Source organism: Gobio gobio, assembly GCF_949357685.1.
Source record: "Gobio gobio genome assembly, chromosome: 14".
NCBI lineage: Eukaryota > Metazoa > Chordata > Actinopteri > Cypriniformes > Gobionidae > Gobio > Gobio gobio.
This window is the reverse complement of record NC_137107.1, coordinates 41,678,560-41,702,961: the sequence shown is the minus strand read 5'-3', so window position 1 is coordinate 41,702,961 and position 24,402 is coordinate 41,678,560. Positions and strand designations below refer to the sequence as shown.

The following is a 24,402-nucleotide window of genomic DNA, read 5'->3' as shown; positions in this document are numbered from 1 at the left end:
CTATGCACTCATGGACTATGCACTCATGCACTATGCACTCATGGACTATGCACTCATGGACTATGCACTCATGGACTATGCACTCATGCACTATGCACTCATGGACTATGCACTCATGGACTATGCACTCATGCACTATGCACTCATGGACTATGCACTCATGGACTATGCACTCATGGACTATGCACTCATGCACTATGCACTCATGGACTATGCACTCATGGACTATGCACTCATGGACTATGCACTCATGCTCTATGCACTCATGCACTATGCACTCATGGACTATGCACTCATGGACTATGCACTCATGCTCTATGCACTCATGGACTATGCACTCATGGACTATGCACTCATGGACTATGCACTCATGCACTATGCACTCATGGACTATGCACTCATGGACTATGCACTCATGCACTATGCACTCATGCACTCAAACACTCCTATAAACTCCTGCCCTATGCCCTATGCACCATACACTCATGCACTAATGCACTCATGTAGGGCTGGGCGATATATCGCATGACATTGTTAGGCGCATCTCGTCAGTAAAGCCGGTTCCTTGATTAGTAGTAAATCGCCATCACCTGCTTTCAGATAGAGCGCCATTTACTACACAGAGCCGTAGTTCACTGACAAGCTGAGCCATATCGCATTAATTATCACGGACATATCGCCTGCGATAATTAATGCGATATGGCTCAGCTTGTCAGTGAACTACGGCTCTGTGTAGTAAATGCCGCTCTATCTGAAAGCAGGTGATGACGATTTACTACTAATCAAGGAACCGGCTTTACTGACGAGATGCGCCTAACAATGTCATGCGATATATCGCCCAGCCCTACACTCATGCTCTACGCTTCATGCACTCATGGACTATGCACTCATGGACTATGCACTCATGGACTATGCACTCATGGACTATGCACTCATAGACTATGCACTCATGGACTATGCACTCATGGGACTATGCACTCATGGGACTATGCACTCATGGACTATGCACTCATGGACTATGCACTCATGGACTATGCACTCATGGACTATGCACTCATGGACTATGCACTCATGGGACTATGCACTCATGGGACTATGCACTCATGCACTATGCACTCATGGACTATGCACTCATGGGACTATGCACTCATGGGACTATGCACTCATGGGACTATGCACTCATATACTATGCACTCATATACTATGCACTCATGCACTATGCACTCATGGACTATGCACTCATGCACTAATGCTCGATGCACTCATGGACTATGCACTCATGGACTATGCACTAATGCACTGTGCACTCATGGACTATGCACTCATGGACTATGCACTCATGTAGGGGTGGTTAATCTGTCTGATTTCCCGATTCGATTCGATTACGATTATTGAAGTCCCGATTCGATTACAGTCGATTTTCGATTATTAACGATTCTCGATTAGCGATTATTGATTTTCCATTTCACAACAGTAAACGAAAATACACTACAAAGTGACTGCAGTATATAAAAAAAGTCAGCTACTGAATTACTTAACTCTTTTATTGAGTAACAACAACTCAAAGCACTTGTCGTGTAGTGTCGTGTAGTTACACAGAAATGAATACATCACATTGTGTTGTGACTCATCAAGTTGAACTAAACAATAACAAATAAATGAAAGGCTTATTTCCTTTAGGAAGTAGATCAGAACCAACATACTGTAGAAATTGGACAATTTTCTTCTAGAAAGACAACGTGTTCAGGTGGATGAAGACTGCAGGTTGCAGTAGAAACATGTCAAGGTAAAGAAGTTTTTTCTCCAAACACCTTGTCTTTCTAGAAGAAAATTGTCCAATTTAATCATTAAGAAGACAAAATGAACATTTTTGAACAACTTACTGTAGCTTCAGCTTATATACTGTACTGTAGAACACAGTGACAAAATGTCAAGAGTGATGGATGCGGTGCGCGCGTGAGGGGGGCGGGAGCGCGTGGAACGCTCGAGCTCCTCTCGTTCGTTTCCTGACGTGAGAAAGACAAAAGGGGAAAAAACGACAGAAGAAAAACGGGTTCGTGTCGGAGGAGTGTCGAGGCCCATTCGGTTCCGTGAGCGGGAGCCGCGGGTCGATGCAGCGGAGAGGCGGTGTGTTTCCAGCATCAGTCCGGCTGTGTGTGTGTGTGTGAGATCCGCTCATCGCGTCCTCAGGATCGCCTTAATTCCCGCGAATTTGCGCGTCGATGTGTGTCGCGCTCGCTCATCTGAAGCGCTCATAAATCTGCGGATTGAAGGCGTTTATTCGGTGTTTGTGCGCGAATCTGAGCCGTGCTAACGCGCTAATGCTAATGTGCCTGAGCTCCAGAGGAGGCGAGGCGGGAGGATTTCTAGAGTGTTCCCTCAGAATCATCTCAGCATTAACGACAGATTTACATTCATCTAATGAACACACACACACACACACACACACACACGGTGGTAGTGTCAGGTTTAGATAAATAAAAAAATCGATTTTTGAAAAATTAATGATCGATTCATGCTCGTCCATAACATACTCGCGATTAATCCATAATCGATTTTTTTCACCACTCATGGGACTATGCACTCATGGGACTATGCACTCATGGGACTATGCACTCATGGGACTATGCCCTATGCCCTATGCACCATACACTCATGCACTATGGCTCATGCACTCATGCCCTACTATGCACTCATGCCCTACTATGCACTACTATGCACTAGATATGTGCCGGTAAACGGTAATACAATATACCGCAATAATGAACATGCACAATATAGTTATCGTGGGCACTTCAAAATACCGTGAATAATTATTTATTACGAATTATTCAGATTTTTAGAATGAATTTTAAGAATACTTTACCCATCAACCGTTTAAAATGAACAACACATCAAAGAGGAACGCGCACTGATGTAAATAGACCAAGAGGAACGTGCAATGATATAAATAGACCGTGCATGAGCCGAGCACATGGCGGAATGAGGAGACTGGCTGAAGTGCACATTCATTCTTTGACAGCAGAGGGCGCTGACGGAACAGCAGAAATGCAGCCGTTTCCCCAGTAATCACATAACCTAATACATAATACTTAAAGACTTAAGGCTATTCATTTTCAAACTTGCATTTTATATTTTAATCTGGACTAAATTACATGCCCTAGATATTGTTTGAATATGTTCTGACTGTTGTTCAATCACACACTTTACAAGGCTCCAGTATTTAACATTAGTTCCTTCATTAACAAGCTGACAATGAAAAATACTTCTAAAGCATGTATTAATCTATGTTAAATGTACATTTCAGCATACCTATTGTTCTTTATAATTCTTTTGCGCTTTAATCTGTTTTAAATATTTCTTTACTTTATACATTTTTGTGTATTGCTTTATTGTATTTAAATGTTTGGTTCTTTTGTTATAAGAAAGTGATTTAACCTGTATGACAACACTTTTTTTGAAACTTATTTCAATATCGTGATAATACCGTATACCGTGATAAAAGCTTCAGCAATTAATCGCAACATGAAAATTTGATACCGGCACATGCCTACTATGCACCAATGCCCTACTATGCACTCATGCCCTACTATGCACTCATGCCCTACTATGCACTACTATGCACCAATGCCCTACTATGCACTCATGCCCTACTATGCACTACTATGCACCAATGCCCTACTATGCACTCATGCCCTACTATGCACTCATGCCCTACTATGCACTCATGCCCTACTATGCACTACTATGCACCAATGCCCTACTATGCACTCATGCCCTACTATGCACTCATGCCCTACTATGCACTCTTGCCCCACTATGCACTACTATGCACTCATGCCCTACTATGCACTCATGCCCTACTATGCACTCATGCACTATGTACTATGCATTCAACTGTGTAGTTTATTTTTGTCATTATTATTTTGTCATTCAACATTGCAATCTGAAGCCCCTTCGTTTTGTTCGGTTAATCAAGTGGCCTGATCAGCTTTTTTAACACTATTTGAGCATAAGAAACAACATGTATGGGACAGTTCAAGTCAGATTTTGTTGCGGATTTGAAATATCTTATTTAATTGTGAATTCAACAAGCAGCTTTTTGATATTTCAGGATTCCACCATTAGAGTAGATAGGACTTGGATCCCTGAAATAGCTGCCCGGAGGCATTGCAAATATGGCCGCCGAGTGAACAGACATTCCTTGAAAGGGACTTTGATAAAGTCGACTTTGACCTTTTGATCTTATAATAACTTAAGCAAGGAGGTCAGAACCCAAATGCAGAAATTTCCCTTTTTTTTATACAAAAAAAATCTGAAAAGTCAAAAATGGAAAGACTAAAAAAGACTAATTAAACAAGCAAATAGAAATAGCAAACAAAACTCAAATACTCACTATTTTAGCATGGTTGGGGGGGGGGGGGGGGGGGGGGGGCAAACAGGGCCAGTTAGAAACAATCATCAAGGGAACAGGAAGTTACAGAAACAAGAAATACAATTGCCTAGCTCCAATTCAACAATTGACAGCAAAAATAAAAGGCAGTTACCCTGAGAAATCAACAGATTATGTTAAAATGTAAATGTTGCTCATGTAGTTTCTGTGGTTTTGGATTTGTTTGCACCAGTTCTGCTCGATAGGAGACACTGCGAGCGGCTGTTTACACAGTAAACACTGTTGTACAGAGGTTTACAAGAATAAACCTTTCTACTGCTACACAAATGAAACAAAGACATTTGTCAAGGGCGAAGACTAAAGAATGCAAAAGAGACTGTAGATATTCAAGTCATGACAGCCTAAACCACACACACACACACACACACACACACACACAACAGAAGCTTATTTCCTCCACATAATAAAACATTTAAAAAGGTAATTGCAACTTTTTATCTGACAATACTGACTTTTTTTCCTCCCAATTGCAAGTTCACATCTCGCAATTGCGAATTATAAAGTCAGAATTGCGAGATATAAACTCACAGTTGTGAATTATAAAGTCAGAATTGCGAGATATAAACTCACAGTTGTGAATTATAAAGTCAGAATTGCGAGATATAAACTCACAGTTGTGAATTATAAAGTCAGAATTGCGAGATATAAACTCACAGTTGTGAATTATAAAGTCAGAATTGCGAGATATAAACTCACAGTTGTGAATTATAAAGTCAGAATTGCGTGATATAAAGTTGCATTAACGAGTAATATTCAGGGCTCTCATTTATCAACAGTGCGTAGAAAAGGTTCTATATTTTGTCCTACGAATGAAATTTAGAATGTGCCCAAGTACAAGAAAATCTGTATTTATCAAACATGCACACACAGTTCTAAAGCACATGGGTAAGCAATCATTGTTGATAAATCCAGCATGTGCGCAAGTACCATGCTCGTTCACGTTCACGGCCATTAGTATTCATAAATACCTCCAATGAACCATATATGGTGAGAACAGAACACTTCCCTTTAAAAATCACGTGATTGTGTTTTTTCCTCACCGCAATAATGGCAAAGGGAGCAAAGAAAAGGAACTTCACAAACACAGAACGAGACGCGCAATGACGTTTAACAACAACAAATTTGCATCACAAATGATTTGCATGTTAACACAAATGAAACCCTTTTTATTTTCATCATGAAATACGTTGGTTGATGGTGCTTTAATGGCGATGTGGGTGCAGTCTGCAGGGCCGGCCCAAGCCCTTATGGGGCCCTGAGCAGAATTTTATTTGGGGGCTCCTCGGTGCCACCAGTACGATTGACTATTGTCAATTCTTGATAATTCGCACACCCAGTATCAATTTTAGTAGTTGAAGCTGTGTTGCTTACATCATGTCTTCCTGTCATGTTTTCACCCTTATACGGTTTTTAATTGTAACAGTAGCAAACCCACAGGAGTGCTCAGCTGTTAATATTCAAAGCCTTACAGTACTACTTTTTTTTTAAGTAGTCTCCATGACCACTTTCCCCCAGGACTCTTTGATGAATAGAAGGTTCAAAAGAACAGCATTTCTCTGAAATAGAAAGCTTTCAAAAAATCCTAAAAACATTTTACACAACTGTCTTCAACACTGATAATCATAAATGTTTGTTGAGCATCAAATCATCATATTAGAATTATTTCTGAAGGATCATGTGACACTGAAGACTGGAGTAATGATGCTGAAAATTCACTTTGATCACAGGAATAAAATACACTTTAATATATATTCACATAGAAAACAGCTATTTTACATTATAATAATAATTCACAATATTACTGTTTTTACTGCATTTTTGATCAAATAAATGCAGCCTTGGTGAGCAGAAGAGACTTCTTTAAAAATAAGAAATGTTGATTTTTTTCAAACATTAAGAGCTTTTATTTTGGCAGAAATAAAATGTTATTTTTTGTATTCCATTCGACTGTGTAGAAAGAACCTTTTTATTTTCTAAATAAAAACTTCCAAAATGTAGTCTACACAACTTAGAATTCCAAGGGGATGATATAGCAGTTTGCAGAAAAACATTTACTGAGAAACTGGAAGTGGTAGCCTACTCAGTCCAAAACATGCAGCAAGAGATTCAGCAAGAGATCAGACAAGATTTTCACACTAAACCCATAGCATTCTCAAATCCATCCATTCATAAAAAGGTTGCCGGGCAACTGACGAGTAACGTTACATTTTAGTGGTGATTTTTCTCGCACTTCGGACTGTGTTAACCCTGGCTAACAAGCGAATAGTGTCCGGCCGATGGCACCACGAGCTTGTGCAGCGCTGTCAGAATCAATCCGTACATATATTAGACAATGTAACATTTTGCAGTTTATTTAGTAATTGTTTAAGGCCATTTCGTGATTTCAATCATCATAAAATAACATACAGCAAAAGGTCATTTCTTGTGCTCTTGGGGGCCCCCTGGTGGCCATGGGGGCCCTTAGCAGCCACTTAGCAGTCTATTGCTGCATCCCAATTCGCCTACTTATACTACGACCTAAAAGTATGTACTCATTTTGAGAAGTAAGAGTACATACTTTTGAGAGTGTAGCAGAAGATTATGCAAGCTGTGGGACATACTACTTCGTCATCTATAACGGACTCTGTTGCTTAGTTACGTGCGTCCCGTCACCGTTTAAACTTCCCTGTCAATCATCGTCACAGTTCAAATCCTCCACATTCAATTGAATTTCTTACCGGATAATGTTGAATAAATATCTTTTCGTCAGGTTAAATACTGATAATTGCTCACTCAAATCCCTTTATCTAACTCTCTCTACTCTCTCTACTTAACCGTCGGACTCGCACATCCGTCATGTTTGTAGTTTTTTAACACTTTTTATCCACGTTTGTAGTTCTAATCGAATTCTCGTCCATCTTGCAATGGGTTGTGGGCAATATCAGCCGTTAGAGTGCGCATCGATCTGCACTTCGATCGCTGACCGGAAATAGTAGACCATCCGGGAATCTTTGGAATACACTTTTCAACATACTACGATTTGGGACATACTAATTCTATTTTCGAATACTATTTAGTACGGATAGTATGCAAATTGAGACGCAGCGAATGGCACCAATTATGTTTGGGAAACTGGCGATAGCATGAAAGCCCCATTTTATTTCGACTTGTTGAGGACTTCGGTAAGGGAACTGGATGTAGGTTTGGGCCAAGGAAATAATTGCATCCAACATTTGTCACAGCTGTCTTTTATAGGGTTTGACGCCAATTATGCATCGTGTTTAATACTGGTGTGCTTACATTTACACACAATTCTATGTATAAGTACAAGTTGGTAGATCCCACACTTTGCGCATAACTTTTCTTACGCACTCATTACGCACAAATCTGCACCGTTGATAAATGAGGGCCCAGAATTGTGTGATATAAAGTTGCAATTGCACATAATAAAACAAGATTTTTTTTTATTCAGTGGCAGAAAAAAGCTTCCATAAACTTCAGTTGGGTTGTGCAGAGAAAAAAAGGAACAAAAAAAATGACTCAAAAGGTATGGGAAAGAGTCTTGTGATGGGTCTTAAATTAACTGACATAAGGTCTGAAACACAATGCAAATAAAAAGTGCTCATTTTAAATGGATGGGATGTGTCTGAAGAAAAAGTAAATCTAATTACCCACAGCGGAACACCGAAGTAATTAGCCCTGATCTCTGAGCATCTGAGAGCCGTAATGAGAGCTGAGATGAACTCTTCTGCGCCTTTATTCCATTCGTTCACTGCTGTGAACTTCAGTCAATCTTTCTTCCAGCTCTGTTTCTGAACATCAAAAACTGCCTTACACTTATTGGAGAAATATTTGCCTCTGCAAATTCATTTTGTTGCACTTCACAGGACGAATTGATGTTGACAAAAACACAGTTCTCTGATGCAGATAATTAAGAGCGATGAAAAAGATGATATGGCTACAGGTTTCATCAGGCGGGAGATCGATTTGAGGGCTTTCAAACTTTAAAGGTTTATTAATGACTTGAAGGTGCTCCTGTAAACCATCCGAATCAGATGACAAGAGGTTTTTAATTTTGCTGTACATTTTTGGCAGTGCTTTATGAAATGCATTTACTGTATTTTGTACTGGAAGTTGGAAAGTCTAATAAATACTACTGTAGCCAGAAAGTGCCAACTAAGATATATTTCCTTGTGAACAATGTGTTCAGGTGTAGAATGTTTAATACTTTACAACCGGCAAATTAAGGTTTGCCTAAAAAATAGTCAACGGAATAAGAATAATTCTTCTGTTCAATAAAAGCTAGATGAAGAGCTATGAAACTTAATTAGACGTGGTGAGAACGTAATTTTGGATGGTCCACAGTCTTTATTTGTATAGTGCTTTTATAATAACCTTTTTTTTTGCTTAACAACAGGTTATCGTCATCCCCATCTCGCTTTTAAAGGAACATTTAAACATTTCTAATTTAGAAGTGGGTTAGCACCGCCTTTTACCTATAGGGTTGTGCAATAGAAGTTTTGTAGTGTTAAACATGTTCGGTGTGAAACAACAAGTGTTAAAATGTTACAGCTAGATTCTTAGCACCCAACAGCCAATTGCGTGCCTCATAGGCCTTGGACAGTCACAGGGTGTGTCTTAATCAACTCCCTAATTCAGTAGTCAGGGCACTGATCAGGGGAGTCGGCCATTTTGAGGGCTCTCTCAATTACAAAATCCTTGCCCACTGCGTTTTTATTATGCCCTTCACTCGTTAACTTCCCTCCGTCTCGTTTACTCGGATGTGCATCATTGCTTACGTTACATGCGTGCCCACTACTGGCGGAACATTTGCTATGGACTGATGTTGAACGTCCTAAGCCCTTGATAACTTGGAATCCACTATGGAGTTGATTTATTATTAAAAAATTTATTTACGAAATTGTTTAATGCACCATTCTATATGTATATATGTGTTTTTTGTATTTTTATGTTTTTAAACATAATTAAAATATCATAGAGTTGTTTGTGGTGGGGTAAATTAAACGCGATATGCGGTGACATCACATTCGTGTTGCATTGTGGTATATGAAGCTGCCTGAAGTGTACATATGAAGTAGACGGTCAAAATCGAGGGAGTGAGGGTCTGTCCAAATAAACTTCCCTGGTCCACTTGACGAAGTGAAACGCACTTCAAAATGGCGACGGGGATTCCCCTGAGGGGAAGTGCTTAGGGAAGTTCACAAGTGCTTCCTCTCGGGGGAATCCCCGCCGCCATTTGCAATGTTCCAGTGCACTTGGGCCATTCTCTCCCTGCAAAATCCCACAATGCAACGCAAAACCAGGAACCATGCTCCCTTACTGGAAATTACGTCATTTCTGAAGCGTGAAACAACAAATATATATAACAAATATAATGTCAGCATAAACACACATTGCTAGATGATAAAATGCTGTAAGAATATGTCAGAACAACATGTTTCAACAGTATAAAAAAAGATAAAGGTCTTGCCTGTTGTTGATTAATACCAGCAGTGACAGTCTACAACATTGTATGTAGTCATGTTGCTGGAAATTGAGTAATCATTGTCCCAATGTGTAGTGAGCCAGGGTCCTACCAGTGTCCGGATTCATGTACACGATATACTGATTCACAAGCTCAGGAACTAGGGAGCTGATTGAGACACACACACAGAATCACTGTGTGTTGTATAAACGGTAGTTTACGCTTCTGACAGGAAACACAGAAAATGGAATGGAGAACATTTAATTCTTACCTCTATAGGATGCGCAATGCTTTAGCATTTATGTAAACTTGTTGATAAATGTGGTGGCTGAAAGCAATCTCATTTAAATATCACACCCCTAAAAATATACGGTTTAGAGCCTCGCCCCTATATGTGTGTTTATAAATGAAGCTCTTTCTTTGAATAAACGGCACGGTCCGGGCAAATTTTCCCATATATTCCTTGATGGTATGAATAGTGTAGTTCATAGCACAATAACATTAATATAAAACATAAATTATTACAACAAATTATATATTTATTATTATTATTATTATTGGGGTTTACATTTATAATGAGCCAGGGTGACCAATAATGATTGGTTTGCAGAGATCTGCCAACCAATCACGAGGGATTTTTCTTGTTTAAAAGTAGTGGCTTCAGCCAATACTGAGTGAGTAAATTCAAGTCAGGCCGTTGACTCTCTGGTTTCGCTGCTATTCATATGATAATTAGAGGTGTCGCACCTCCGCGCTGTCTCTCAGCGGGGGGGCTCTCCACCTACGTCATGGTTCGTTTACGACAATTTGTGGCACAGACGAACGCGACGTTCGCTGCCTCTAAATTGTCGAAAACTGCTGAAAATTAGGGAGATTTCCGGGAGTCTACAGGCGTTTACGGGGTCGAAAATCCCACTTTTCATGCAGTGCTAGAGTTTAATACATGGAGAAACTTAACCCGGCCAAGAAGATGAAGTAATTAGGGATATTATCGGCACGACATCAGAATCGGCCGATAAACGCTTAAAATATAAAAAACGGCATCGGCCGATATGAAAAAATTATGCCGATATGCCTTGCCGATATGACAAAGTGTTGATATGCGCCTGCAATAACTCACATGTGCAAGGACTTCTATAGCGATAAGATCACGTCAGCCGTGTGGTCATTCTTCAAGTGAAAACAAGCAAATGCATTGCATGTGTGGTGATTTATATTGACAGTTTTTAAATGCTGCCTTGAATTTGTGAATCAACGCAGGATTGCAATTTTCACAACAAAACTAGCCCAAAACAAGCACAATCACGTCTCCCCACTCTATAGCGCACGCAGCAGCCTCTACAGCAGCTGAAGCTCCTCCAGGTCCTAGTGCCTGACCGGTAAAATGTTATATATAGCCTATTTAGTGGGGGCAATGTTGTAGCGGCATTTACTACACAGAGCCGTAGTTCACTGACAAGCTGAGACATATCGCATTATTGTCCATGATATGCGATATGGCTCAGCTTGTCAGTGAACTACGGCTCTGTGTAGTAAATGGCGCTCTATCTGAAAGCAGGTGATGGCGATTTACTACTAATCAAGGAACCGGCTTTACTGACGAGATGCGCCTAACAATGTCATGCGATATATCGCCCAGCCCTACTTTTAATATACTCTTATTATAAAAATAACTTTATTAACATTTATTTATCTTTAACAAGTGTCCTTTTAGTAAGGAGACCTCAGAAATCTGAAACCAGAATGAAAAAAAAATAATAGTTTTTTTGCTCAAAATGGTGGTTTCCAAACAAAGGGAAAAAATAAACATATAACGGTATCGATATCGGCATCGGCCAAAATTAGTTGAAAAATATCGGCATATCGGATATCGGCAAAAATCCAATATCGTGCATCCCTAGAAGTAATCTTATGAAAGAGAAATTGATCTTACTCCAAAAATGATATTACGCAGCGCCTGAAAATAGTCCCCAGCACGCTCTCTGTGCAAGCAGATTGTCACGTTGGTTATGTTGACGGAAGTTAGCCTTTTTTCAGGCGCTGTGTAATATCATTGCGCCGCTGCACTCATGGTACGGCAGAAAAGTTCCTTGATTATTTCGCAGGAATGAGAGTATAGTTCCTAGCCATATGAGTCTAGAAAATCGCAACTTTTCCTTTTCCGTCGGTCTTAGTACACAATGTAACTAAAACTGTTGGCTTTATTTAGTCTCTTATTGAGCAGTAGGCTAGGTGGAGCCGTTTACCTCCAGTCTTTGTGCTAAGCTAGGCTAGCGGTGGGTCCATCAGACAGAGTTATGGCACGCACGGATATGAGAATGGTATGTATGGATTTATCTAACTCTGGGGGATACGGTGAATAAGCTAAAGTCCCAAAAAGTCACGTGTTCCTTTAACCTCCTTTCGGAAACGGGCCCCAGGTGCGTGATGTGACAATGTGTGAATCCTCATGTTCTGTTTATGCTGCTATTTGTGCATGTAAAGCTAATTAAATATGACATTCTAATCTTAATGGTTAATGATTGATTAATGAGGTATAGTTGTCAGTCAGGAAAATAATTTAAACGGTCAAAATGCTCTCATTTCAATGCTCCACCAAGTTCACACTAACTTGCGTATACGAGCTGAGACCTGGGGCCCGTTCTTCGTACGTTGCTTATTACATCTGAGATGATTTGACAGATCCCAGATCTTTTAATCGTGATAACTGATCTCTGGCTAATTTGGTTCTTCAAACGAATTTGCGGATTGGATTAAAATATCTGGATTAAATGATCTAAGATCACTGCGCGTTCTTGTGTTCCCTGAAGAGGGCAGATGCATCGATACTCGAAACCACGATCAGCAATGCAGCGATTGGCTGGCGTCAAGACAGCAACGTAATGACATCATATAATTAAAAAGCCACCTGGCAAAAAACTTGACAAATTACACAAAAAACCCACACATTTCTGAACCTTTATAAGGAAACAGCCAAACGACCAAACCAACATAAAAGTTATAATAGATAAATGATAAATGTTTTGTTTTTTTAACATGATTACCAATTATTTATATTCACGATTTTATACAGTCTTTGTACACCCTTTACATTTTTATTTCAATGTTGTAATTTCATTTTTAATTCAATTTGAAGCAGATTTGTAACGTGACAGTATTTAAGTTTCTTATGGGTCAAGATCAAATTATCCTCTCTTGCGCTGCATCAAGCCACTCCCATAATATCCGTGATCACTTAATGCACGGCTCAGATTAACTGTACAACATGTGTGTAAACCAATAAAAACAAAATTATATAAAGTAATTATTCCATCACAAATAAATCGCTCAATCAAGTGGCTGTGTCTATAGTATTATACATTCTCATGTACATATACAATATAACATTTTTATATTATTATTTTAAATTATTATTATTACCCCTGGTTCAGTAATGAACTCTTGTAATAAAGTAGCAGTGGCTGGGACAGATTTTAAGTATTACCTCAAGATGCAATCTAATCCTGTTTACATGAAATAAGCCTGCTCGCGAGCAGGTTTAAGCTAACGGACCTGTTGCTATGACAGCAAGTCCAGGATGAGCGTCGAAGAACCAAACAATCCAAGATCATGCCAAATCGTCAACAATCAAATCCAGCTAACTGAGTTAGCGAGGTACGAAGAACGGGCCCCTGATGTGAGATTTGATCATAGCCACCGCTCACATCCATATTGACAAATGCCAAGTTTTGCTTGGAAACGGCGGAACGCAGTTTTTTGTCGTACATTCGTTTCATTAATGAGGCCCATTGACACTGTAAATATGCAAATAAGGACATTAACCCAGAGTTTAGGATGTACATTGTAAAAAGGCAGCCTATGAATACCCAGGATTAATTGTTAACCCCAGATAAATTATTAGCAATGTGAACGTGAAGACAAATAACCCAGGATTCCATTAAAGCTACACTATGTAACTTTTCCGTCCACTAGAGGTCGCCTGTTCAAAACAAAGGCGTAGTTTGATGACGGCACGTTTGAGCGCAGAATCTCGGGACATGTGGTCTTCACCTCACAGCCGGTGGAAAACAGTCAGGATAGGACTCGGGCAGAAATCATGTTCATGGATGCGATTATTGACATTACTGTAGTGAAGCAGAGCAGGAGCGAGTGTTGTGGAGCTGAGCAAGGCCGCAGGAGCGATTGAAGAGCGGGACTGTTATTATGGCATAGTCGCTGGCGGGACTTTTATTATGACACGGTTGCCGGCGCTACTTCCTCTTTTCCAGTCATGAGTCTGAGGTAATGCAACTCTGTTTATCGTATTAGATATATCTGAGTGTGTTGAAAAGGAAGTTATGACGATCGCTCGGTGGCTGCTGTGACACTTGTTCACACTGCAGTGAGAGTAAAGTGTTTCACTGAATAAAACCGGAGACCGAGGGTGACGCAGATATGACGCAATCGACAGGCGACTCCCTCACACGCATAGCTCACACGTCCCGGCTCCTTGGTTAAAATAGCAATTTTCTCACGATTTACAAATAGTTTAAAACATTTGGGATATTCTAAGTACTCAACTGAACAAAATATATAACACTGGCCTAGTGGTTTCTGGATATTTTACTGCAAAAATCCTACATAGTTCACCTTTAACCCAGGGTTTAGAATGACCCAGGGTTAACTAGTTACTAGAGTAGGCATATACTATATGTGGGGAAAGTTGGATACTTGTACATATCCAACTTTATATACAGAGTGCTGTGATAATTTACATTTTGTGACAATATAAACAATCCTGCAGTTGAGATTTGCTATAGTATATATCGCTTTACATAAGTATACTGTATGTATGCGTGTAAAGTTGTATATGCTTGCACACTCATCTTTATTTATTGAGCAGTGCGATAATATAATTTATTCTGCGATAATATAAACAATCACAGAGCCGAGATATCAAAAGGAGGTGAACAGACATGTAAAAGCATGACAACATATGAATAAAGCATTGTTTACAAAAATTCCACCCACAGAAAATATGCATAATTTGCATGGATAGTAACAAAAATATAATCCTAACATATTTCCTTTTAAACCATCTAGCTCACTATATATGCATTTCAGTAAAACTTCCATTAATCACTTCAAATTTTGCAGTTATCAGTCTAATGTATTTTCAACATGACAATATTTTTCCTCACCAGGCTACTTTGAGAGACACCTCATTTGAAATCATACAGCCATGCTAAAATCTTTCACCAAATGCACTGACCCTGAGAGAGACCCGTCCTGATTTATGCGTCTCAAAACCGTTTCCACAGCTACCGTATACAAGCTCTAATAACCAACCTCATCTTCTCACTGCTGTTGTTTTGTGCATCTATGATCTTAGAGAATCTCTGAGGGTTACTGTCATCAGTAGCCTGCATGCATAGTTAATGAAATCACTGAGCCAGTTTATCAGCATTCAAACCTGCACCAGAAACTTATCATCTGCAAATTGGCTTATCTTCAGTGATTTCTTGTGCGCCTATATAAAGGACAAACAACCTCGCCATCCCATATCTATCCAAGGAGCTGCCTTCAAGGCAGGGTCACAGGGAATAAAAAAAAAAGTAATTTCCACAGTGAACAGTGTGGATTGGGGGAGTGTAGCCTGAAACTTCTGGCTTCTTTAGGGGTCTTGATGTTACTGACTGCAGGATAAAGAAAGGGTTCCAGGTGTCAGTAGTCAGCCTAGGTGTAAGAGGTCGGCTGTGGGTCCCTCTCAGCTGTGCGGCGTCTTTTTCCGCCTTCACGATCAGATGCTCCTTTCAGGTAACGCATAGCGCTAACCTGGACCGCCTCATCAGTGGCATCCTGGGTTGCCGGGTTCTTCCGGATGGCTCCTGTAGAAAATACAGATCTGTCATTCCATGTGAATGTCATAAGGCCACACACATCTACTTAAATATATAACAAATTTATATATTTATATATATTACTTTGAACAATGGTCTTCAGGAACATGTCTCTAAAACATGCTTTATCCCCTACACCCGTCCAGGTTGTATTAATGGAAAGGTGATTAGAGAAGATACTCTGAAGTATTCGCCACACGGTTGTCTTTAGGTCCCTCCCACATTTGATTGCCAAAAACCGAAGCTGAAAATACAAAAAAGTGTTACAAATTACATATCTCTGAAGCTTCTCATACATAAATATAAAAATGTGACAGGCTGTGGATTCAGACTGTAGAATATGCAGTGTACAATCTTAAATTTTACTTTTTAGATTACCCTACAGCATTATAAACAAAATCAGCACACTTACTGGAGCTCTTTATCCTGCCTCAAACTGTTGTCAAGCAACGCCAAATGGGTTGTCTAGGGGGAGTAACAGACCCCCTGACAGGGATAACTCTCCAAAAGACACATTGGCACTGAAATGTTGCAGCATAGTGTCCATTTTGTTGTCCATGCTACGCACAACATCGCCAAACTCTCCAAGACGTCGCAGCATTAGGGTCTGATCTGCACCTACAGGGGTTCACAGAATAAAAGAATAAAGCAGTCAGTCCTGGTCCCTCAACTACTAAACTATGACATTTACAACTAGGTCTACATGTACAGGTGGCCCCAGTGGGAATTAAACCAACAACCACAGGTGTTGTTTGCAAGTTGTACCTGATTGCCCAGTACGAGCAAACGTCGTCAACATTGTCCCAACTTGCTTCACCTGCTCATGAAGTGAGCCGCTGTCATCCGAAGCTACAAAATGAAAGGCATTTGGTAATTTTGGACCTACATCACAGTCAAAAAAGTAAAATTTAAGAGAGTGCATGTTCTCACCTGCTTGTGCATTGCTTTCCCTCAGGGCTTGGTTCTCATTCTGGAAATCTACATAAAAAATATTTTATTTTAATTATATATTATATATATATATATATATTATATATTATATATTATATATTATATATTATATATTATATATATATATATATATATATATATATATAAAAAAACAACTACAGGCACAATTTTCCATACTGTTAAAGTTTCCAACATCTGCAATTTCCTGTTTGTCCATCTCAACTCCTTTCAATATTCTTCTCCTTATAGCCCAGTAACTAGACATTGGGACTAACAATTTATTTACCTTGAAAGCCGAAACGATTGTCCAATAGTAGGTCTCTTGGATGAAGATAACCGATTGTGCTCTGGTCAAGGTATCTGCAAGAAAATGTGAACAAAACCGCATTGTTAACGTTATATACAGAATATACAGTAGCTATGCTGTGGGGGGAAAAACTGGTCAGCCAAATGTGGAACAGTAAAATGTATTCATTCAGTGTAGTGATTCAAGTAAACTGCATTGTCCTCAAACATAAAAAGTACAGCAGTTCAGAGAAATAACTCATAAATGACCTTAAATGCTAGAAGAACAGTAGCAACACAGCACATGTTAGCTAACACTTGCTAAAACTGACCTAGCAGCATGCTTGTTCGGACTAACAAAATAATTTAAATAACCTATATATACATCATTCTGTTTTGTTAGAAAACACCAAAAGTTAAACTTAAGTCTTTCTAGATGTAAAGCTTTGGCTAACTTACCTACAGTAGCTAGATACATTTTAACATGTAGAACATGCTTGAACTCAGTGTGTAAAAAAGGCGAAACAGCACGTGTTAGCTAACACTGTGCATTGTGCACTATATCAGCGTGCGTGTCTGAACAAACTAATTAAAACAACCTACCGGTATATACATCAAAAATGAACATAATATTGTGTGACACAAAAAGGAAACATGTACTTACTTAAACGCTCGTAGTCGAGGATATTTTCTGATCTCCTCTCTTCAAATACTAAAACCATGTGATGAGCGGCCGCTGTTGGTAAATCTGTTTTACCGGTTTGTCTTCCGCCTTTTTTAGGTATACTGCCCCTCTCGGCCGGTGGAGGTACTTCTCTGTTTTTTTTTATTTTATTTTTATTTAAATTAGTACATGTATAGACAAGTACAATACAAAAAGTACAATGAGAGAAAAATTTAAATAATAAAGCATTGTGGTACAGTTCCGAATATGTAGAACAAAGAATAACAAGAAATGTAACACTGTATATAAAATAAATAATAAAAATAAGAATTCTGAGATAGAAAATACTTTATAATATTAAGGCAGTCACATGAAATTGAAAAGCTTTCAGGTTTCTGTTTTTGTAAGCTTTTTGTTTTGCGACCTCATGTTTGAGAGGGTTTCAAAGTAAAAATCAGCTTTATAAGAGGTAATATTAGAGGGCTTCTTTTGAGTTATTCTTGTCTTATGAATGTAGAATTTTTCCTAAATAATTAATAATATATTTTTGTTTTTCAGAAAAATATGGGTTTTGAAAACAAAGTAAAATGTCATGAAGTTAGTTCTAATTTTTGTCATGTCTATTTTAAAGTCAGTCCAAAAAGAAATAGAAAAAAGGGCAATACAAAAATAAGTGTTATCCTAAAATGAACTTTCAAACTTTCTTAACCCTCCTATTATGCTAAAAAAAAAAAAAGTATTACATCCATTATGGGTCAAATTGACCAACACTGTTTAAACACACTCGACATGCAAATAATCAAGTGAAAATTTAAATGTAATTTCCTAAACCTAACCTTATCATGGAATCAAGAGTCAAGAATCTGTTATAAACCCTAATGGCTTTGGAGCAAAAAAAACTAATATTTGATATAATTCACATATAGGCTATTATGATTTTATAATCGCTTCAAATGTGAGAACTAGTTAAAATGCTGTCAGTTCCACTCTATTTCCCAACAAGCCAAACATAGCCAACGTGGCTGGTCGAATTTGAGAGTAGAAATCCTTGTATTTCACTGCGGCTTGCCGCCAGCCGGCCGCGGTCCATTAGGCGGAGGCAACCGCCAGAGAAAATGAAGTGGTGCCGAATTCTGACCCCCTGCCAGATTATTACCCCCTAGTATTGGAAGGTTTAGGAGTAGGTGTGGGGGAGGGGTTAGGATTAGGGGTGGGGTTAGGATTAGGCAATCAGGTAGCGACTTCAACGAGGGGGGTAATAATTTGGCAGGGGGTCGAAATTCGGCACAACACCGGCGGCCCGCCGGCTAGTCGGCCGCGGCATCTCGCAAGAAATGGGAGTGACGTATTCGGCGGCAAACGTTTCATCACCGCCAGCGGGACGCACCTATAGCCGACAGCTTAGGGCCGGCGGCAAAAAGAAGCCGTGCCGATATTTTTTGCTATCTGGGTTATGACCCAAAAATGAGTTCTCTCGGATAGAGAGATAGATTGGGTTAGGACAGCAAAGGCTTACCAACTTAAAAGTAAGGAAGAGAAAACACTTCTCTTAACATTAACGTTGAAGGCCATGCATTCAAGCACACTTTGTATTTTGGTGCAAATTCATCTGTCTCTTGACAGCTAGCCAATTTACAACGATGCCAGCATGCTTAATTAAAAACTAAAACGAAAACAAAATATGACACATGTGATTCAAGTAGTAAATGGTAAACACTTCAAAATTCTTGCATGATAGTAAACCTAGTAAACACCGGTCTGAGGCATTTTCAAGATGGCCGTCAGGTGAAATAACTTTCGAACTTTGTTTTCCAGTCCTAAAGATATTAACAAACACAGTTTTCCTACCTGTCTTCATGCATTTCCCATTGAAACGACACAGCTCAACAAAACTTAGCAGCTTGTCATGGCAGCTCAGTGTCAGGTGGATTCAGGGTAGGGTGACCAGACGTCCCGGGTTTTTTGGTGTTCTGTCCCCGACTGGAGCTGTCCCCGTTTTACAGCTCGTTCAAAACAACCCGCAGATATATTGCAAAAAGCGCCCAACCAACATACAGCAGCCTGCTGATTGTAGGAGCAATCGTGTAGTGAATAGTGATTATTTTCACCAGCAGATGGCGCTGTGAGATACGCTGACTCTACTTGGTCGCACGCGCGCGCCGCTACTACTTCGTGATGAACGTAACCGAGAGCAGAGCGCCATTATCGTCAATATCAAAATAAACATCGTTCTCGCTTTCAAAGTAGTAACATACTAAATATTAATGTTACATTAAAGTAATACTGTTTGTATGTACTTTATAACAGAGCCTCAACAGGGTGCGGGTTTGCCAATCTGGTCACCTTAATTTAGGGGGAGGGGACATTCTCAATGGAGAAAGCATCTGATTGGTTGAGGTAAGTGTTCAATGTGTGTGTGTGTGTGTGTGTGTGTGTGTGTGTGTGTGTGTGTGTGTGTGTGTGTGTGTGTGTGTGTGTGTGTGTGTGTGTGTGTGTGTGTGTGTGTGTGTCCTAGTAAACCCTAGGTTATGGGGACAAAATGTCCCCACAAGAATGGCAATATCCAAAATTGTTGTCCTTGTGGGGACATTTTTGGTCCCCATGAGGAAAACATCTTATAAATCATGTTTTTTGAAAATGTAAAAATGCAGAAAGTTTTCTGCGATGTTTAGGTTTAGGGGATAGAATACACAGTTTGTACAATATAAAAATCACTATGTCTATGGAATGTCCCCATAAAATATGAAAGCGTGTGCGTGTGTGTGTGTGTGTGTGTGTGTGTGTGTGTGTGTGTGTGTGTGTGTGTGTGTGTGTGTGTGTGTGTGTGATCTTTAAGGCATAAAGGCTATCTTTCAAGTCTAACAGATATGGAAATAAAAAGCTAAAACTAAAAGGTTACAACTTTTATAAGCATCTGTTGGTAACTAATAAAAGCAGGTGACTTTTTGAGAACACTGTCATACCAATGAGATTCTCATGGGATATTCTGGCCTGTGAATGAAGACTATGAAGGCTTTTTTTAGAACAAGCGTGCATGTGTGTGTAATTGCGTGATATTGGCACATTGTCACTCTAAAAACTCACACCTGCCTCCAACTGTCTTCTTCAGGAGAAAGAAAACCCTCTTGAGTCCAACACTTCTGTGGGTGAGGCAGAGGAAAGTGAGACTGCCGTTTTCTGTCAGCTAACGTGTGTCCTCACTTCAGGTGACTCAGTGACAAATCATGTCTCTCTAACACTCGTCTTTTGTTCATTTGATGTCTGATTTACAAATCACTCTCATCTTTTGCACATTTTTTGTGTTTTGTTGTTTACGCTCTCACACCTGTTTCTCAAAAGTGTCTTTCCACACAGTAAACAGGGAGAATAATTTAACCAAAAATTATGTAAAAGTGCTATAGTTAATTGGTTAACTATAGGATACCTTACCATATATAGTAAAATATTACATTTTAAAGACTGTACATGTTATTTTACTGTAGAATATTATAAAATTTATATTTAATAAAATTTAATATTAAAAAATATATATATTTTTAGACAAGATTAGGAATTACCTTATCTACACATATACTATTTTTATCCCATTTTAAACGGCAATATATAATTTTACAGCTAAATATTGTTATATTATAATTTTATATGAACTTTAGCTGTCCAAACATCACATTTCTTTAGATTTATTAAACAGTTAAAAATGTTTTGTTATTTATTTTATGTAGCTCAGCTATTAACATTATATAGAGTATATACATAGTAAAACATATTAAATTTAAAAAAACAATAAATATTATTTAACTTTAAAATAAAATTATAATTGTAATCATATAAAATTAAGAATTACCTCACAATCTGTAGATAAATACATTTATATTGTTTTAAATTACAAAATATGTTGATATATAATTTTATCATAACCTTTTCAAATAAATATTTTTATGGATATATTTATCTGCATTTAAAATGTTTTGTTACATTTTATGTTATTTAATTATTTGTTATATAGCTCAGATACTAAAATGTAATTATTTATAAATTATTTAATTTAAATTATAATCTAATAATATATAGCAAAAAATCTTATATATAATAATAATAATAATAATATATATATTATTCATATAATAATAATATGAATAACTATATATACAGTATATAGATAGATAGATAGATAGATAGATAGATAGATAGATAGATAGATAGATAGATAGATAGATAGATAGATAGATAGATAGATAGATAGATAGATAGATAGATAGATAGATAGATAGATAGATAGATAGATAGATAGATAGATAGATAGATAGATAGATAGATAGATAGATAGTTGTAATAGCATTTAATAAATATTTTCTTTACAGGGAAAGAATTCTGAATTTTTGGATTTTATTAAAAAGTTGGTTTCTAGTTATTCACATGTTTTATGTTACATTTTATGTTATTTAATTAATGTCGCATAGATATACAGTCAGCACATGTAAGATATACAATCATCAAAATTCTGCCTGTATTGACAACATCATTATTTTTTACAGTAAGTTTCAGCTGCCAGTGATTTACTGTAAATTTAAGAAAAACTTTCAGTACGGTCTTTGCTTTTTATCCAACTGTTGTTGTTGTTGTCATCTTCTACTTTGTTATTTCAGAATTGATTATAAAGCTGCCTGTATTTTTTGGCCCCTAATTTAATCTCCAAGGTTACATGTTGCAACACGAGCTGAGAGGCAGTTTTATGGAAAGATGTGCATGGGGAGTCACACACACACACACACACACACACACACACACACACACACACACACACGGCTATAAATCATCCTCTTTGTTGCCTTCACTCTGACATTTTCGTTTGTTTTATGAGGTGAGAAATGGGAAACCATCAAAACACTTTCGCGCTCACACAGACGTCACACACACCCTGTTCGCAGCAGTAAACTTCCACTCTTCCACCTTCAAAAACGGAAGGAGACGGAGAAATACATTTGTGGTTGTCCTCGCCCTGGAGACAAGCAGTGTGTTGAATGTGGAAGAGTGTAGAGATGTTGGATGTGGTTTTTGTCAGTCTAATGTGAGCTTCAGCGTTCTTCACAGAGGCCTTTTAAGTTGACCAGAAAGAATAAGGGTACACAACAACAATGTAGTAATAACGGAAACGTTTTTCCTTTGCATTTTTCGTGTACAGACGACAACGTTGTCAAAACAATCCCCGACGAGACTAAAATCTTAATGAGCTATTCCATCACTTTACTCATACTGCTCTCATAAATATGATTGCTTGTGTTAAATGTAGAATTTTAAACCTTCACTAAATGTAAGTCTAACAAAGAAATATTTTAGAATTATTGCGCTCCTATTCTACCGCACTCCATCTGTTTGATTGAAATTTAATAAGACTTACTTGTTGTCAGAATATGCACAATGGAAATACGTGTGGGACATTCTTAAATGTACAGGTAAGGATATAACCAAAGTTTTGTGCTGAGGAAAACATGTCCAAAGGCATTAAACACCACACACATCTGTCAAAGCACGACAGTGCTAGCTGCGGTAAATGATTATGCTTAAGCGCTTATAAATCTAAAGCATTCTCTTATTTCGGACAACTTAGATCATGTACCTTTCCTGAAGTAGCTTACTCTGTATCCTCCAGTATATTCCATATGCGTTTTGTCCACAGAAATGTGTTATTCATAACTGTAAAGTGACTTGACTGACGGATAGTTTCCGTCCACAGCGTCTAATCGATAATCAAATCTGTTGATTATTTTCATAGTTGGTTTTTATAGATTAGTTGTTGTTGGTCTATGATCACTACATGTTCTCACACCCAACTCGTCACATATTGACGCTTGGTCAGGACCCCTCAGCGTCACTTTTTAATGCACAGGGTACCCTTTTAGCATAATTTGTCGATGCACAGGGTTATCCATTGATTTCGCGTCACATCAAGATGCATAATTCTTTGCATTTGTAAAAGTAGACATGATTTTTTTTCAACTAACCCCACTCCTACCCTAAACTTACCCACTTCTAAACAATATAAAACACGTAATAGGCAAATAAAAGTACAGGTATTTATTGCAAAAACAGTATAAAAGTATTAACTCATATTGCATATGATATATCTACGTGAAGAACAGAGTGGATCTTAATGTTATAATTGCTGAAATTATCCCGTCATTCTGTGAACGCACGCAGTCATAGACTGTATTGCCAAAAGTTTTGGGACGCCTGCCTTTACATGCACATGAACTTTAATGACATCCCATTCTTAATCCGTAGGGTTTATTATGGAGTTGGCCCACCCTTTGCAGCTATAACAGCTTCAACTCTTCTGGGAAGGCTTTCCACAAGGTTTAGGAGTGTGTTTATGGGAATTTCTGACCATTCTTCTAGAAGCACATTTGTGAGGTCAGGCACTGACATTGGACGAGAAGGCCTGGCTCGCAGTTTCCGCTCTGATTCATCCCAAAGGTGTTCTATCGGGTTGAGGTCAGGACTCTGTGCAGGCCAGTCAAGTTCCTCCACACCAAACTCGCTCATCAATGTCTTTGGGTTAGCACTGGTGCGCAGTCATGTTGGAACAGGAAGGGGCCATCCCACAACTGTTCCCACAAAGTTGGGAGCATGAAATTGTCCAAAATGTATTGGTATGCTGAAGCACTAAGAGTTCCTTTCACTTGAACTAAGGGGCAAAGCCCAACCC

The 24,402-nt window shown here is 38.5% G+C and overlaps 1 long non-coding RNA gene across 1 annotated transcript; it reads right to left on the bottom strand.

Annotated features, from left to right (window-relative positions):
- Positions 1-16,736: 16,736 nt before the first annotated feature.
- On the bottom strand, positions 16,737-17,774 carry LOC307137891. The gene is made up of 3 exons (XR_013817968.1): positions 17,697-17,774; positions 17,034-17,107; positions 16,737-16,774 (listed from the first exon to the last, which is right to left on the bottom strand). It is a non-coding gene; the product is annotated as an uncharacterized lncRNA (long non-coding RNA).
- Between the last annotated feature and the right edge of the window lie 6,628 nt (positions 17,775-24,402).